At 41.6% G+C, this 16,358-nt stretch overlaps 1 long non-coding RNA gene across 1 annotated transcript in view; it reads left to right on the top strand.

The window, feature by feature from the left end:
* LOC125961328 (uncharacterized) overlaps positions 1-10,704 on the top strand; it is a 31,763-nt gene extending 21,059 nt beyond the window's left edge. The window contains exon 4 of the long non-coding RNA XR_007471933.1: positions 10,670-10,704. This is a non-coding gene — a long non-coding RNA (uncharacterized LOC125961328). The remainder of the gene's footprint in view (positions 1-10,669) is intronic.
* Positions 10,705-16,358: the final 5,654 nt, after the last annotated feature.

The following is a 16,358-nucleotide window of genomic DNA, read 5'->3' as shown; positions in this document are numbered from 1 at the left end:
GCACGGGCTTAGTTACTCTGTGGCATGTGGGATCTTCCTGGACCAGGGCTTGAACCCGTGTCCCTTGCATTGGCAGGCGGATTCTTAACCACTGTGCCACCAACACTGGCTTCTTATACTCAAAATGAGAGTAGGGAAAGGAAATGCTTATACTAATTACTTTTTGTTCTTCATAAATCATTGTATTACAAGTAATGTAATGTTAGGAATGGCTTATTTTAACTTAGTATAGTATTTCTATATTTGAACTTTTAGATGGGAGCCCAAATTATCATAGTTCTTTTGTGAAAGGGGAAAAGGTCTACAGAACAGATTAGAAGCAGATTAGGGGCAGAGACTATAGTTTGTATTTCTTTGGTGTTATTTATAACATTAGGATAGTAATAAGCAGAGCTAATATGTGATAGATGCATTTAGCAAGGCCCAAATCCTCTATATTGTAGATATGAGCCGTCGGACAGGGCGGTCTTCAAAGCACCTTCCCAGTGTAAATTTCTATGGTGCATTCCAGAAAAGTGACACATTCATGGCATTTTGAAAATCACTTCACATAAAATAGAGAACTGGATATTTAGACGAGTCATGAATAATTTCATAAGCCATCTTTCCTCATTTATATCTTCTGTGAGTTTAAATTTCATTATGTATCTGTTCTTTTAATATGGGACTCATCACAAACTGTTAAAATGTTAGGCTATTCAAAGAATGTTTCTAAATCTTAGAGGAACTTGATAATAACAATTACTCTGATTATTGAATCACCCATATGGTCTAATTTTATGGCTCTAAATATTTCTAAACTATGAGACCCAGCATCTTCATCTGAGAGATGGGATTAATATCTACTTCAGAGAGTAGTTGTGATGAGAATTTGGATATTATACGTGAAATTGCATGATGACTTATAAAGTGAGATGTAACTATGAAGAATGACTATGAATTCTCCCTCCTTTAATTCTTATCCTAATTCAAGTCACTGACCAAGGCCCATATAAAGTTCAACCTTCTCTCTGAAGCTTTTTACAACCACTCCAGCCAACAGCTGTCTCTTTGTCCTCTGCATTCTAACCACGTGTGCTGCGTACTACCCATCCTGGTTCTCAAATATTTGGTTGCTATTTCTTTAATGTGCTTTGTGCATACGTTCATTCTTAAAATTAAAATCTGGAAGAAGGAAACTCTGGCTTGGTGCTTATTGAATGGATGGATGATGAGAGCGATGGATAAATGCGTCACCTTTGCTCTTTTCAGCCAGGTGATTTAGGATGACTAGAAGAAACCCAGATGTCAGTGCCTGAGAGCTCCCTTTTCTTTACTATCCAAGTCAAATGGCTCAAGCCTCCATCCAGTGTCAGTGGAAGGCCTCCACACTCTCCCTGATAACCTCTGAGGATTCCCAGGGAGAGACTTATGTTCTCCTGGGTCCGTCTCTGTGTAGCCTGCCTCCAAACTAACTCTCTCAGCTCCAGTGGCCAACATCCTCCTTCTTCACTGCTTTGGTCCAGGCTGAGCCCTGCACCACTTCTTCCATTCTGTCCCAATACCTCTAACACACCTCTAGGCAGATCTTTACAGTGACAGAGCTTTACCGAAGCTTTCAAGGTAGGAAAGGGTGGTGTCAGCACAGAATAGGAAACAATTGACAATTGAATGTTAATCACCGCTATTCTTGAAAGTCCATCAGCCGTCATTTCACCTTGACTTTCACACTGGCTGTCTTTTCTTCTCAGGCTCCTTGCCAACTTCTTGCCAAGTTGCTCAGCCCTCTCTAACCAACAATGAAGCATCAGTGACCATTTCCCAAATGCCAGTTAATTTTTAATGTAGTGCAGTTTAACTCCCTTTTTTTCATCCTATCTTTTAAGACAGTGGGAGCATCGTTTATATAAAAAGGGGCCCATCAGGCTATCTTCCCCCAAAAAGGGCTGTCTCCTCGGAGATGAATAATTCCACTTCTCTGCCAGGCAAAAATAATGGAAAGTCGGTGTTATATTTTAAATAGTAAATATTCCCTGAATTTGTCATTTTAAAAGATCTTTCACTTGAGATTTCCAGAATGGTGCGAGATACACTCATTCCCTCAGTAGCCTTCTGTCTGGTAGTCAAATATCCCGAGGACCATTTCTTCCATCCATCTCCAGAAGCCATCAATTAACTTCTCGTCTTCTCAGCATGCTGAGTCTTCATGGACAGTAGTGATGTCATGAGGTTTGGTCTGTCTTAAACATATTCAGTAAGTTATTAAATGCGTGCCAGACACTGGAGTGCAGATTATTTTTTCTGCACTCTAAAACATTGATTATAAGAAAATCAATTTCACATCCTAAACATTGATTATAAGAAAAGCTTGTCTTATCACCACCCTTTGAGCTCACCAGCCAGCCTCCATCTGGTTAAAAAAATATATTATTTAGCTGGAAGGCTTTAGGGCAAGAAACTCAATAATGTATATGCTGAGCCTACCAAGTTTTCAATCTTAAACTACACATTTCTTTCCATTTTCTGCTTCCTTCATGGCCCAGTTCCTGCTTTGTCTTTCAAGTAAGGTTTCGTCTTGTAACTAATCCCATGACACTCTTCCCTAATACTGAATATCCTATCTGCCTATGTCGAGTTACGCCATCCTACACCAGCTTATACAATGCCTCCCACGTGGGCTGTTCTGGCTCCACAAAAAAACTGTATGATTATTTATTGGCAGAAGCGTGTCTTAGGCTTATTACAAATTCATCTTGGTGCGTAGCTTAGTGCTAGGCACATAGAAGGTACCCAATAAATTCTGTTTAACATCTAAGCAAAATAATTGCCGAAAGAAGTTTTATCACTTGAGAATGAAATGTAGAAACGTGAAAGAAGAATGAAATGTAGTCCTCTCTACTATGCCAAGCAGAGAACTTGTGAACTTAGTCATTAGTGAATGAATATTGAGCCCCATTGGTATACAGTTGTCTGTTAAGAGTTGGGGAAGATACAGATGTAAGAGAAAGTATGGTGTTGTTCTCATGAAGGCTGACATGGCTATTTTCCTCTTGCTCCATTGGAAAGACATCCAGTTTGTTTTATAAGATATTTATAAGATATGAGCCATGAAACACCCATACATTTAAACTCAGGTAACATTACGATAAACAATGGAGAAAAAAAGGAAGTAGCATCCGTTAAAACATTTAGCAATTACTAATCCTTTCAAGGCTAAAAACAGCTTGTCTTCACAAAGTCATTTGAATCGAGTCCAATTGTTAGACAAAAACATTTTAGAGTGCAGACATTTTGGGGAGACAATTGACCATGCCTTTTAGAAATGCGTACTTTTAAAGCAAAGACAGTCGTGTGTTGAACTTTCTGTGGAGGTTGGCTCTCCAGTAGTGTATGTGATGATTTCATTACTATCCCGCCACAAATTCTTTTAAGAGATGGAAATGAGAAGTTTTGTGTTTCTTTTCTGAAATTTTCATCACCTCTGTTAGAGACAAAAATATAGTTTCCCCTTACAAATGATTCTTTTTAAATGTACAATTCAAGCAAGCCATGAGCATTCTACCAGATTGTCAATACTAATGGTCATGAGAATTGCAGGCAAGATGGGGACACAGCACATGCTGTCTTTTTGGAAACATTTGCAAGGGTGGTCTGGAACCCGCGAGGTGAGAGAGAATTTAAGAAGTAATCTTATATGGCAAGAAAGCCAGCTTGGAAACTTCCTGGAAACATAAGCAAAATCAAAGGCCATTGCTGTAAAATTTCCAAAGCACTCCACTCAAGTAGAAATATTGCAGTCCGAAAGAAAATCCCTGATAGAAGGATAACATGAAATATCAAGTCTTATCCAAGTTTTTGACAATAAGTCATAGCTATGTTAGGTGTTACTGGGGCTATACACTTTAACTGTGTCATTAATCCTTCGCTCTATGAAACATTGGCAGATAATTTATATATTTCATATGTAGGTGCAAACCATCATATCAGCTTATCTAAGTGTCTTCTATTGTTTTCCCATCAACTGAGGTCTAGATGACACAGACGTTGCCAAGGCTTTCTGGGCACCGGCAGAAAAACATTTTTTTCTATGTAGCTGTTTTCTCCCAGGAAACACCTTGACCTCACTTAGGTATTAGGCAGTCAGAGCTAATCCGACTGCACTAAGAAGGGAACAGTAACAAAAGTGTCTTATTTGATAGCTTCTGCCCTCATCTGATTTCTTTTGAACACTTTATTAAAAATAAAATGCATTATCACCTTTTCATGTATCTTCCATGTCCAGAAGGTTCGTCTGAAAGATTGACTTAGTTGTAGATACTGAGGGAGTGTCACTCTGTAGCTGACCCTTAGGGGTCTTCTGGTGTCCTAACCCAGGGGTTTTAAATAGAGATGTGTTTTCCAACGCAGACTTTCCAAATGCGATTTCCTATCAGTGTGCGTGGAGAAACAATGCTGACAATATTTCTACTCATCTTTTAAATCCCCGAAAGGTGATTATATAGCATATGGCTGTTAAGTTTAACTAAAGTGGGGTGGGGGGGGGTGGGGAGGGCGAGTGGGGTAGGAGCCCTGGCCATGAACATTCCAGAAACTGGAGCAGCGCCAGCTGAAGGAGTCAGGAGGCCAGTGGCCGGATGTGCACAGATCCCTGGAGGGGAAAAAAGAAGCCAGAGCGGCTTAAATGGTCAAAGAATCCAATGTAAAGTGAGCTGCAAGGGTCAGATCTGGATTGAAGCCCAAATTCTGAGTCTCCGCATCCGTCCGGGGATAAACTTGGCTCCTAATCAGGGCTGACAATTAGGCCGTACAGTTAATATTTTTACAGCTGTTTTATTAATAACACATACAGTGCATCCAGCCAGAATTTGTTGGAGACACCTCAGGAAAACGAATGATGTAAATAACAGATGGATGTAGAATATTCCTACAAACAGGCATAAAGATATTCCCTTCTTGTTTAAAAAGAATTTAAATAGACAGATTGTAGATAAACAGGCAGACAGAAAGGGGGAGAGAGAGAGGATTTATGATATTTGAGGTAGTGGCTACATGCATTCACATGGTAGATGGACACAGACACAGAAGCTTTCTAAAGGGGAGGAGAGACTCAAAGCCTTGGCTTCCAGAAAAAATAAATTCCATGGTGCAAAGGGTTGAGCATAGCAGCGTGGGGGCCATTAGAAGCAGGTGTGCTATGTGGTTCCTCTAACACCTCCTCTGATACATGTCGCAGGTTTAGAGACGACTCATGTCACTCGCCCAGCCGTGCCAGAGCCCAGCCTTGACGCACAGGGTGGCCTGGGGCGGTCCTTTCCTCTTTCTACATATGTCAATCTCCTATCCAAAGACCCCATGTGCACTTGCCCATTTTGCATCCGAACCAGGAGCCGTGATATTTCACTCTGAAAAGAGAAATAAAAAATTCAGGATCTTTGTGTCTTTTGTTTTCACTCCTATTTTTTTTTTTTTTTTTTTGGTACTGCTTTTTCATGTGTCTGCTGCACTGTGCTCCTTCCATACTTTGCAACCAGATGGCTCAGGAGCGAAGAACAAAGGCCACTAAAAAGTGGGCGGGGAGAAAACGAGAAAGAAGCCGAGAACTGAAAGTCAAGGCGAAACCAGAGATCGAAGCAAAACCCAGAATCTTTAATCACTGATGACTTTTGGTTGAATTGTGAACCTAGAACAGTTATTCTTCTTGGTGATACTTTATGTGTGGTGTGTGTGTGTGTGTCTGTGTGTGTGTGTCTGTGCCATACACAGAAACATCCCCAGTCATTTATTTCACTGATAGGGATCAAAGTCAGAATCCTGTTTCCTTCCATCCATCTCTATGTTTCCTGACACATATCAAAAGGGGTGTGAGGCACCTTTACCCAGAGGGCGTAAAGCACAGATGTGGGCATGGAAGATGCATCCCAGCACCTAGGGAGAGTTGTGGTGAGTTTGAAGGACTCAGGAGTTGTAAGACCTGCCATTTCACAGCTGGCCGACCTTGGGCAAGTCACCTCCCTTCTCTCACTCTTTGTTTCTTCCTCTGGAAATACCTACCTCAAAGGGACGTTGTGAGTGTTAAATGGCTAACATGGGTGAAACTAGAAAGCACCAGATGAAAAGACTGTGTTTCTCCTGGAGTACTGCAACTTCTCCCAAAATGAAAGGTGGCCTAGAGTTGTCTTCAGTGCTTTTCTATGACCCTCTATGCTCTTGAGTTTTATACTGCACTTAGATCCCTACCTAAGCCTGCCCCTCCAGATTGTGCCCTGTACTGTCAAGCTTTTCCTTGACCCCCAGTTGAACTTACTGTTTGTGTATCATTGGAATTTTGTTAGGTTTTAGGATGACCTAGTTGTGACTTGGGCTCTTAATTACTTTGTGTGTGAGCCATAGAAAGGTTTCATTTTTAATCAGAAACTTCTGTAGATATAATGCCTTAAAGCAAAAGGAATGACTATCTAATGCTAAAATTTCATGCAGGTTGAGGGGGCTCAATGACTTTAGAAGGGAAACAGTTGTTATTCTTCTGGTCAGGGATACACACAAAGGCCTCTTCTGTATCCTGGTAAGGCCAGGCCAGCATCCATGCATTTGTGGGAGTATCGACTAGGAGGAAAGGAAGACTTCTTGTGTGATTTATAAGTACTTCTGCTAAAAGTCCCTTTACACCCTTTACATATCCCTTTACACACTCCAGGTGGGCTAAGCTTTCCTTCTCTCTGCAATATGTAGAGTCACACTCCTCTTTCTAGATGTAGACAGGGTGAGGACACTTGTGAAAAGGCAAGACTTGATATTTTCATTTCATACGAAATCACATCCATGGCTTTTGCCTTCTCTGATATCATGGGGACTCTGCAAGACAGTGAGGGGAATTGGGGTTCCAGATGAGTAAAATGAAATGCAAAGAAAGTGACTGACTCCCTTGTCTTCCAAGGCCAAGCAGGCATTGGGGTGTGCATCGCACCTTCCCTAGTCAAGAAGAAGGGGCGTGGTCGGTTTCATAATCTAGACAGAGACCTGCGTCTATCTGTATCATGGGCTGAGCTGCTAACTGATGCTCAGAATCTCACACATTTGGCAGCAAATTGTAGAAAAATTAAGAAGGACTTGCAAGTCAGCCTACGAATTTCAAATCTTGACTTTCCTGCCAACTATATGTTCTGAACCTCTCCAACATTGCTTAATTTCCTAAGTCCTTATAAAATGGCATCATGATTACCTAACACATAGGGTTGTTGGGAGTGTTCAAGGAAATGATGCATGGAAAGCAATTAACATGGTGTCTGGAAGCCTAGAGAGTGTTAAAGGATGCTGCATTTCATATTCTCATTATGGGCTTAATGAGCACGCCCCTTTCCATATTCTAGAATCATAGAACACTAGAGTGGATGGAAACTTAAAGGAGTGGTTTTCAAACATTTTGACCAAAATCTCTAAGAAGAAATGCATTTTATTGTATCACTCAGGACAAAAAAATGAATATTACTTGCCATGGAATTATTTGAACATTTTTCAAAAATTGCTAAAAACTGGGGTTTGTTTGTGATAGCTTCTGATGTTTGTCTCTTTATATTGTTTCATTTTTAAAATTTAATAAGCCTATTGTAGAGGAGCAAAGCAATTTCAATATGCATACATACTGAAACAGAAATTGCATGAAATAAGACATACTGTTACTGCCTTGCCATGCACTCTGATATTTTCTTCTCGGTTTTTTTTAAAATTTATCTATTTTATTTACTTATTTTTGGCTGTGTTGGGTCTTCATTGCTGCACATTGGCTTTCTCTAGTTGCGGCGAGCGGGGGCTACTCTTTGTTACGGTGTGTGGGCTTCTCATTGCGGTGGCTTCTCTTGTTGTGGAGCACGGGTTCTAGGCGCGCAGGCTTCAGTAGTTGTGGCGTGTGGGTTCAGTAGTTGTGACTCATGGGCTCTAGAGCGCAGGCTCAGTAGTTGTGGTGCACGGGCTTAGTTGCTCTGCAGCATGTGGGATCTTCCTGGACCAGGGTTCAAACCCGTGTCCCCTGCATTGGCAGGCAGATTCTTAACCACTGTGCCACCAGGGAAGTCACTTTCTTTTTGGTTTGATTCTGTTTTTTTCTTTTTTAAACGTCAGTCGTGATCCAAAAAATTGTTTTCAAAACCCACTAATGAGTCATTACTAATGGTTCGAAAACACCGATATAGAGAAAGCACTTCTTTTTGCAGACAATGAAATAAGGCTTAATATGACTTGTTCAATATCACTCATATGACAAGGGCAGAACTGAGCCCTCAGTCCAGGGCTCTGAGCTCCCAATCCCAAGAGGCTTACAATCACTGAAAGGTACTAAGCTGCAGAGCCTCGCCCTTTGCTGTTTAATGTCTTGAATATCTAGAGCAAGGGTTCTCCGTGATCCGTTACCACTCAGAACAGCCAAACAGACATATGTGGGTCATTCCGAACATTCTTGAAAATTTCCTGAATCTTAAGAAAGATCTGTTTTCTGCACTGCACTGGCAACACAGTTGGAAAGTTACTTGAATGTTTTTCAAAAGTTGTTTATAGATTTGAAAACTGTTTGGGGTTTGTGATTGCTTCTGTTGTTTGCCTCTTTGTATCATCTCGTTTTTCAAAATTTAATAAACACTTTGCAGAGGAGCAAGATAATTGGTCACACACTTGTGGGTTCCCAGATTTGTTTTACATGTGTATGCAATACAGTGTAACTCAAAACATGTTCAAGCCCAGTGCATCAAATCATCTCTGATGCTGTGGTCGAGACCAAAGCGGAACTCAAGCGAGCACCCACGGCCCCAGACCACATCACTCACCGGGCCTTTTGACCACAGCACTTGGGAGCCAGACTCTGGCCCCGGTGACGTATGTGGTGTCGTCGCGGCCACGGCCACGGCCGGCAGGGGCTGTGACAGGCTCACACAGAGGGCCGAAGCCTCAGCCTGGGCCCGTTAGTGTTGAAGGCTTTGCCCAGCTCTGCCACAGAAGGAGGCAGCAGCCCCTGCAGGATGCCAGCGGTGCCAGCGGCATGTCTGCCCAGTTCCTTTCACCTGGACAAGCTCCTGCCCCACAGTGGGCTGCTACGCAAGGTTTGTCTTGGGCCCACTTGTATAACAGGTAAAGGCTATATTATCTCTTTTCTTTCTTTATCCGGCACCTCCAGGACCTTCCTTTTTTCCCCCTACGAACCATACAAGCCCATTTTTCACTGGAAGGGTGCTAAAGGCCTTGTGGGTTTTCTTTTTGTACCAGATCCTTGGGTGGTCTTTCTCTATAGAGATCATTGAGCTCTTTTTATCTGGGATCATTCTGTTCCTCATTGTTGAAATTCATAAGACAGTTCAAAATCACCTTCCACTCCCATTCCATCCCACTTCATCACAACAGTTTGCACCTAATAAGGCCTGGTTAACTTGCAGGTGTTTGCTTTGCTTTAACTTCCCCATGAAGAAGGAATAGGTTGAGAAGATTTGGTGAAAATGCCAACAGACCTTTAAATTGCAACAACCTGGCTCTTCGAGAAAAAAAATAAGTAGCCAAACTATACAATCAATGTCAGCAACCCATCCGGGTCGTTCAAGCCCCAGTTTGGATGCCTCTGAAATCTGCACCAATCACATATTTACTTATTAAATCATTCATCTATCTATACATTTATTTATCCAACATTTCATTTAATGATGACGTTTAGGTCTTCACTACAGTGAAGTACACTTCACAGTAGATTAAGATCCAGGATTATACTGATGAAGTGGATTGGAACATGGAAGCTCCAGTCCACGTGGGGACATGTATGTGCCTTTGCCACAGAGTGAAGGTCCAGAACTCCTAGGCTCACAGTGTCCTATTAGTTATTCATAGTGTATCACAGCAGCAGATATTTTCTCCATTTCATTTTATAACGGAAGGTCTGGTACCAGTGGCTGTAAGCCCAATGTTGCTGTTCCCCTACAACGTCTCCAAAACAGTTTTAAAATGAAGAAAGCAGTATTTTTTTTTATTTTTTGTTTTTTTTTTTGCTGTACGCGGGCCGCTCACTGTTGTGGCCTGTCCCGTTGCGGAGCACAGGCTCCGGACGCACAGGCTCAGCGGCCATGGCTCACGGGCCCAGCCGCTCCGCGGCACGTGGCATCTTCCCGGACCGGAGTACAAACACGCGTCCCCTGCATCGGCAGGCGGACTCTCAACCACTGCGCCACCAGGGAAGCCCGAAAGCAGTAATTTTTATAACACAATACCTAGAATGTTCCATTTCAGCCCCGATTACACATTCAGACCTGAGACTTTTAGCCATGGAAGTACAGCCATATCGGTTTGTTTATTTGCTCAAATTTGCTACCTATTGATTATCTTAACTCATAGCCATAGCTGTGTAAATACAGACACCGTGTGAATGGCCTGGCCAACACATGTCCCTTACATATGACTGTAAACTCCCTTCTCACTCCTTACCCACTGTGCGGTGATTAAGTTATAGTCTCTTGCTCCAGACCTAAGCTTCTGTAATCTGCTCTGTGATACTGGGATAACACTCTGCAAAGTAAGTTTTCCCTTTGTTTCCAGTTAGGTTCAGCCAATAGGAGATAGTAGAGGAAGGAATCCAGGAGTAGAGGAGAAGGGACTTCTTCTTTGGAATAGATATTGTCTGAACTGAATTGTCCCAGTAATGGCACCTGACGCCACCTCCTTTCAGCTTTCTCAGGACCAGCCCCATCACCACGTTCCCAGGGAACTTCCGCGTCTAGGCACAGAAGCCACCCTACCTAAAGGTCTGTGCCCTTCCTCCTCGTAGCCCTTCCTCTGAACTGCCGGCTTTCTGGCAGTGTTGCCTTTTTGTTCTTTAACCCTCTAAATTCCCTTATTAGATTTTCCAGTTGAAATACTTAATGTGATTTCTGTTTTCCTCATGGACGCCGACTGTACAGTATTTGTACCAGGAGGCCTTCCAGGATGGGGTTATGGGATTGGTCTGGTTCTACGCCTGGGCTTGAATGCAGTGCTGGCACCTGCTAATGGGAATGAAATGTTAGTATTTCCTGCCAAGCAGCAGCCTCTCAATTTATTGTGGCTCATTGTGATAAAGTTCCTATTAAGTCAGTGTCTTCGGGGACCAAATGCCTGCTGAACTTGGCCTTCATGGGAGCAAAGTGAGGGATAGTGATGACAGTTGATGACAATTTCAAGGACAGCGGGGTGAATGAACTGAGTGAATTGAGGGGCTTATAAGAGGGCAATGACAAGTTCAGGGCTTTAAGCTCTCAGCTCAAATTACAGTGAGAAAACTCAAGAACTTTTTCTATGGTAGCCCCCAAAGATTCTCTTCTTATAGCCACAGGGCTGAACTCATTGAAGACCAGACTCAGAATTTAGTTGTGTCGATTACAAAATGACACAGACTCACCAAACATCTTATGTGAAAGTCAGGGCATTGGGGAAAAAGGGGACACTTGGGAGATGACCTCTGGGTCAATTGAGCCAAAGCTGAGAATCTTGAACCCCCAAAATCTTAAATCTTGAATCCTCTGAGCCTCCCTTCCTAGTGGAAGCAGCTCATCCTCCTGGGTTTGAGAAAATCAGCTTCCCTTTGCTCAAAGGCTCTAGAATAACCTTGCTTGGGGCAGCTGCCTAGCAACAGATTGTCTATTCTTCTGAAGACTTGCCCCAATTACTGCTTACTGTCTTCAGACCTATAACTAGATTCATATCTCAGCAAGTTCCAGAGGGACAAATGCAAAGTCTGATCTGGGAGGAGATAGCTTATACTAAAAAAAAAAAAAAAGAAAGTAAGATGTTATTCGCTTATAATGACAGAAAGCTAGCATATGTGTGAGAATGATTTCCAAGGGTGTTAGACCAAAGATGACGAATATAACGTTGGATTGAGCTGAATTTGTTGATATGAATACACTTAACAGAGACTTTAGATTTGTCATAATTGCCCACTTTCTTCTTACTTCTCGCCCACCCTCAAGCCTCTTCAACTACCACCTCCATCTCGTCCTGTTCCTCGACTCGCTGGAGAAAATTCATTTCTCTTGGTCCACCTCGTCCATTTTACCATTTCTTTTTTATCCGTTTCTCTTTCTCCTCCTTCCATTGCCTCTCCTTCTTTTCTCAAGACAAAAAGATTGTAAGAATAGTGCTAGTGATAGGCATATATCAAGGGAAAGGAAATTCATAAATTTTGAAGGGAAATTAGACAAAAATAAGAGTCCAGCTGATCAAGTGCCGGTATTCGTGTACCTGAAACACCCCCTTCAGATTCTGCATTCTAGTTAGGATCTCAGGGATAAGGTCTTTCACAAACAGGGCAACTGAGGCCTAGAAACGTTAAATCATCTTCCTGGTGCTATTTCTATTGCCCTCTGTGGTATTCCTCTTCTATTATTTATCATTAAAAATGATAATATTTTATTTCCATTAAAGATTTTCTTTTTATTTATGTATTTATTTGCTTATCTTTAATGACCTAGAACAGATGCACAGTTTTATAGCAGAGTTTTAGGGGGAAATGTATTCAAAGTGGCAAATAACCAACTTCAAAGAGAATTTGAGATAGAATCCATTTTTAAGTTGAGCATCGCTTGGGTAATCCTTCAAATAACAATTGAGGAAGGGAATCGGTAATTAGATTAAATGGTTAAGATCACAGATTTGGGAGCCAGAATGCCTGCGTTCAGATCTAGTTCTGCCATTTCCCAGCTGTGAAACTTTGGGCAAAATATCATCTCTCTGAACCTTGGTTTCTTCATTTGTAAAATAATACCTATTACATGCTGGTGTTATAAGAATGAAGTAAACTAATAGATGTTAAAGGGTAGGACGGGACTTGGCACATAGTAAGCTGTATATCTGTAAGTTTTATTATTAACATCATTTGAGGGCATTATTTTTATCCTGACTTTATAAATAGGGAGCTTAAACTTAGTATCAACTGACATGCTCCAGCAGCATGGCTGGTAAATGAAAAAACTGAGATTTGAAACGACAGCCATTCGATTCCGAACTCCATGTCCTGTCTGTGAGGCCTTGTGGCTTTCCTTTTAATAATCAAACATACAGAAGTAGATGTACCACCTAAGAGGACCCACAGATTAAATAACTTCCAGTGTATAAGAGTTTCATTCACATAAGTGGCGTTTTTTTAAACTTGGAAGGTATGTTTAAATTGCTAAATAGTATAAATGAGATTAATCAGTTTTGGACAAAAAATAATTGTTTTATTAACGATATGGAGGAGAAAGAAGAGAAAGCGGGAAAGATTGCCCTTTATCTTATGATAATCCTCAAAAATGGGTCACAAGACGTCCTCAAGGAATCACATGATTTCTAACTTCTAGACTCAGAAATAGTCCCTTGTTGATGCTCTAGTCACTACCGCATCTCATGTTTTGGGGAAAGAGAAAAAAACCCCATCCTTCCTCCCAATTTATGACTTATTATACAAAAAAGAAGCCCTTAAATGTTATGAATTTTTAATTTTTTTTCATTTAGTTGATTCTCTTGCTGAGAAAAGTGACTGCCAAAGAACTGTGCCTAGTATGAGCAATAAACATCAACCGTATCTGCTGCATTAATAATTTAAACATAAATAGTCAAACAAAATGATCTGGCAGGTCCCACAGGTGAATCACGCAGCGTTTTAAAGATGCTGGTATGTTTAAACCAGGCAGCTTTTAAATGAAAATTTTACCCCAAGTGTGGTCAGAAATGTGTTAGAGAGCCCATGGATTCAACATCCATTCCGCTACCACACTGATCTTACTGTTTTCACCAGGATACATCCCTACCCAAGATCTCACTAGGTTAGGACTTCCCTGGGGGTGCAGTGGTTAAGAATCCGCCTGCCAATGCTGGGGACAGGGGCTTGATCCCTGGTCTGGGAAGATCCCACATGCCACGGAGCAACTAAGCCCGTGAGCCACAACTACTGAAACCCTTGCTCTGCAACAAGAGAAGCCACCCCAAGGAGAAGCCTGTGCACCTCAAGGAAGAGTTGCCCCTGCTAGCTGCAACTAGAGAAAGCCTGTGTGCAGCAATGAAGATCCAACACAGCCAAAAATAATAAACTTTTTCTAAAAATTAAAAAAAAAAGAGACCTCACTAGACTATGTTTTATCCATGGGATTAAGGTCAAGGCCATCTCTAAAGTGGTTGTATCCCATTTACCCTGAACTGGTGTCCAGCATGGACTTCTGATTGACTGGGCATCCATTCTGACTGGTTAGTCTCTGTACCTTTTTTTTAAAGCTATTTAAAATACCATTGTATTTGTAGTTTTCTATCTCTGCAGTAAAAAGTTATCATAAGTTTAGTGGCTTGAAACAACACAGTTCATGATCTTACAGTTCTGTAGGTTAGAAATCCAACACATGTCTCCCTGGACTAAAATCAAGGTCTTGACAGAGCTATACCACGTTTCAGAGGCTGCAGGGAATAATCCACTTCCTTGCCTATCTCATTTTCTAGAAGTTGCCAACTTTCCTTGGCTTGTGACCCCATTCCTTCATCTTCAAAGCCAGCAACCATGGATTGAGTCCTTCTCACATCGTATCACTCCTAACTTCCTCTTCTGCCTCCCTCTTCTCCTTACAAGTACCATTGTGAATATAATGGGTCCACCCAGATAATACAGAAATACCCGCCTATTTTAAGGTCAGCTGGAATTCCATCCACAGCCTTCATTGATTCTGGAGATTGGGACATGGACATCATTGGGGACCATTTATCTGCCTGCCACAACTATTCATGCAGTTATCCCTGCATACTCTTTACTGTTCACCCAGATGTGCCCTTTGCTGCAATCAGGCTAAGCTCCCCATTGACTCTCAAGGTCAGTGCATTTTCCCATCTCTGTGCCCTTCCCTACTTGCTTCTTCCTCTCAGCTAAGCCCTTTCCCTTTCTCTCAGAGTCTGCCTATCCTTCCAGGACCAGCTTAAGTTTCGCCTCCCACACGGAGCTTTTCCCATTTCGGAGTGCTCACCTTATATTTGTCCCCCCTTCCACCCCTTTCCTGAACTTCCATTAGAATTGTGTTACGTGGACATATACAAAATTGCCAATAGTTTTCTTACTTACAAAAAGAGAAATTGTTTACAATTTATCCTAATACTCACTTACCCACAATTTGTCATTTAGTTGTTCCTGAATTATTTTATTTGTATTTGTTTTCTCTTCCCATTTGGATTGTAATCTCTTTGAAACCAGAACTATGTCTCATACTTCTTTGGAATCATTCCCTTACAACTCTCACTTGCTCAAAAGATAATGGTTCATTTGGTGTTGATGTAACTGGACAGTGCTGTACCTGTTATGGTTGTTTCTTTGAAAGCAACAGAATTACAATCTGGCCAATTTAAGGAAAGAAATTAATTTATTAGAAGGATAGTGAATTCAAAAAGCACACAATGTAAAGAGCAGTCAAGCATCAGGAAGTAGAGGGTGAAAATAACTTTTAAAATGCATGTAGTATTGACTGTGAGTCAGCCCCCAGAAGTTTGGTTCTGTGGCAAAATCCCAGAAGAAAGATTATCCTGGCTTAGGCCATGTCCTTACTTTATGAATGGGGAATGGAGCTAACAAAGACACTTGGATTGACAACTCCTAGGACAACATAAAATGTGGGGAGAGCAGTTTCTCAAAAGAAAGGATGCTCATACCAAAGAAAGGATGTAGAGATACTGGGTAGACAAAATGACCAATGCACATGAAACTTCTATGTTAATTGGCAATGTCAATAAAAAAAGTAGAGACAGAAAAAAGTATAAAACAAAACACGGGCAAAAAAAAAAAAACAAAAACCACGGGCAAGGATGACTGTTAATAACTTATTAAAACCTTTACCTCTCTTGGGCTTCCCTGGTGGCACAGTGGTTGGGAGTCCGCCTGCCAATGCAGGGGACATGGGTTCGTGCCCCGGTCCGGGAAGATCCCATGTGCCACAGAGCAGCTGGGCCCGTGAGCCATGGCCAAAACCTTTACCTCTCCTCTCTAAGTAAGCAACTACTTACCCTGAATTGTAAATAAGAAAAAAAAAAAGAATCTTATTTTTATAGAAGCAACATCAACAGCTAATATTTACTGAGCATATATTATAAGCCAGACGTTGTACTAAAATAGTACATGCATTTTCTCATTGAATCCTTATGACAACCTCCTGAGTTGAGTACAGTTGTTGTTCTCATTTGATGACGAAGGAAGTGATGCACAGAGAAGTATGCAAGCTGCCCATGCCTTGTATCTGCGAACTGTAAAGGAGAAGTAGTGATGAGGCGAGGCAAAAGAGATGGAAGGGGAGAGGTACACCGATGTCATTTGGACATCAGTGACATTTGAGAAAACCAGGGTTAAGGAAGACAGCTTTAATTCGGTCATTCATTTA

Source organism: Orcinus orca, chromosome 15, assembly GCF_937001465.1.
Source record: "Orcinus orca chromosome 15, mOrcOrc1.1, whole genome shotgun sequence".
Classification (NCBI taxonomy): domain Eukaryota; kingdom Metazoa; phylum Chordata; class Mammalia; order Artiodactyla; family Delphinidae; genus Orcinus; species Orcinus orca.
The sequence above is the reverse complement of the archived record's forward strand: the minus strand, read 5'-3'. Positions and strand labels throughout refer to the sequence as shown.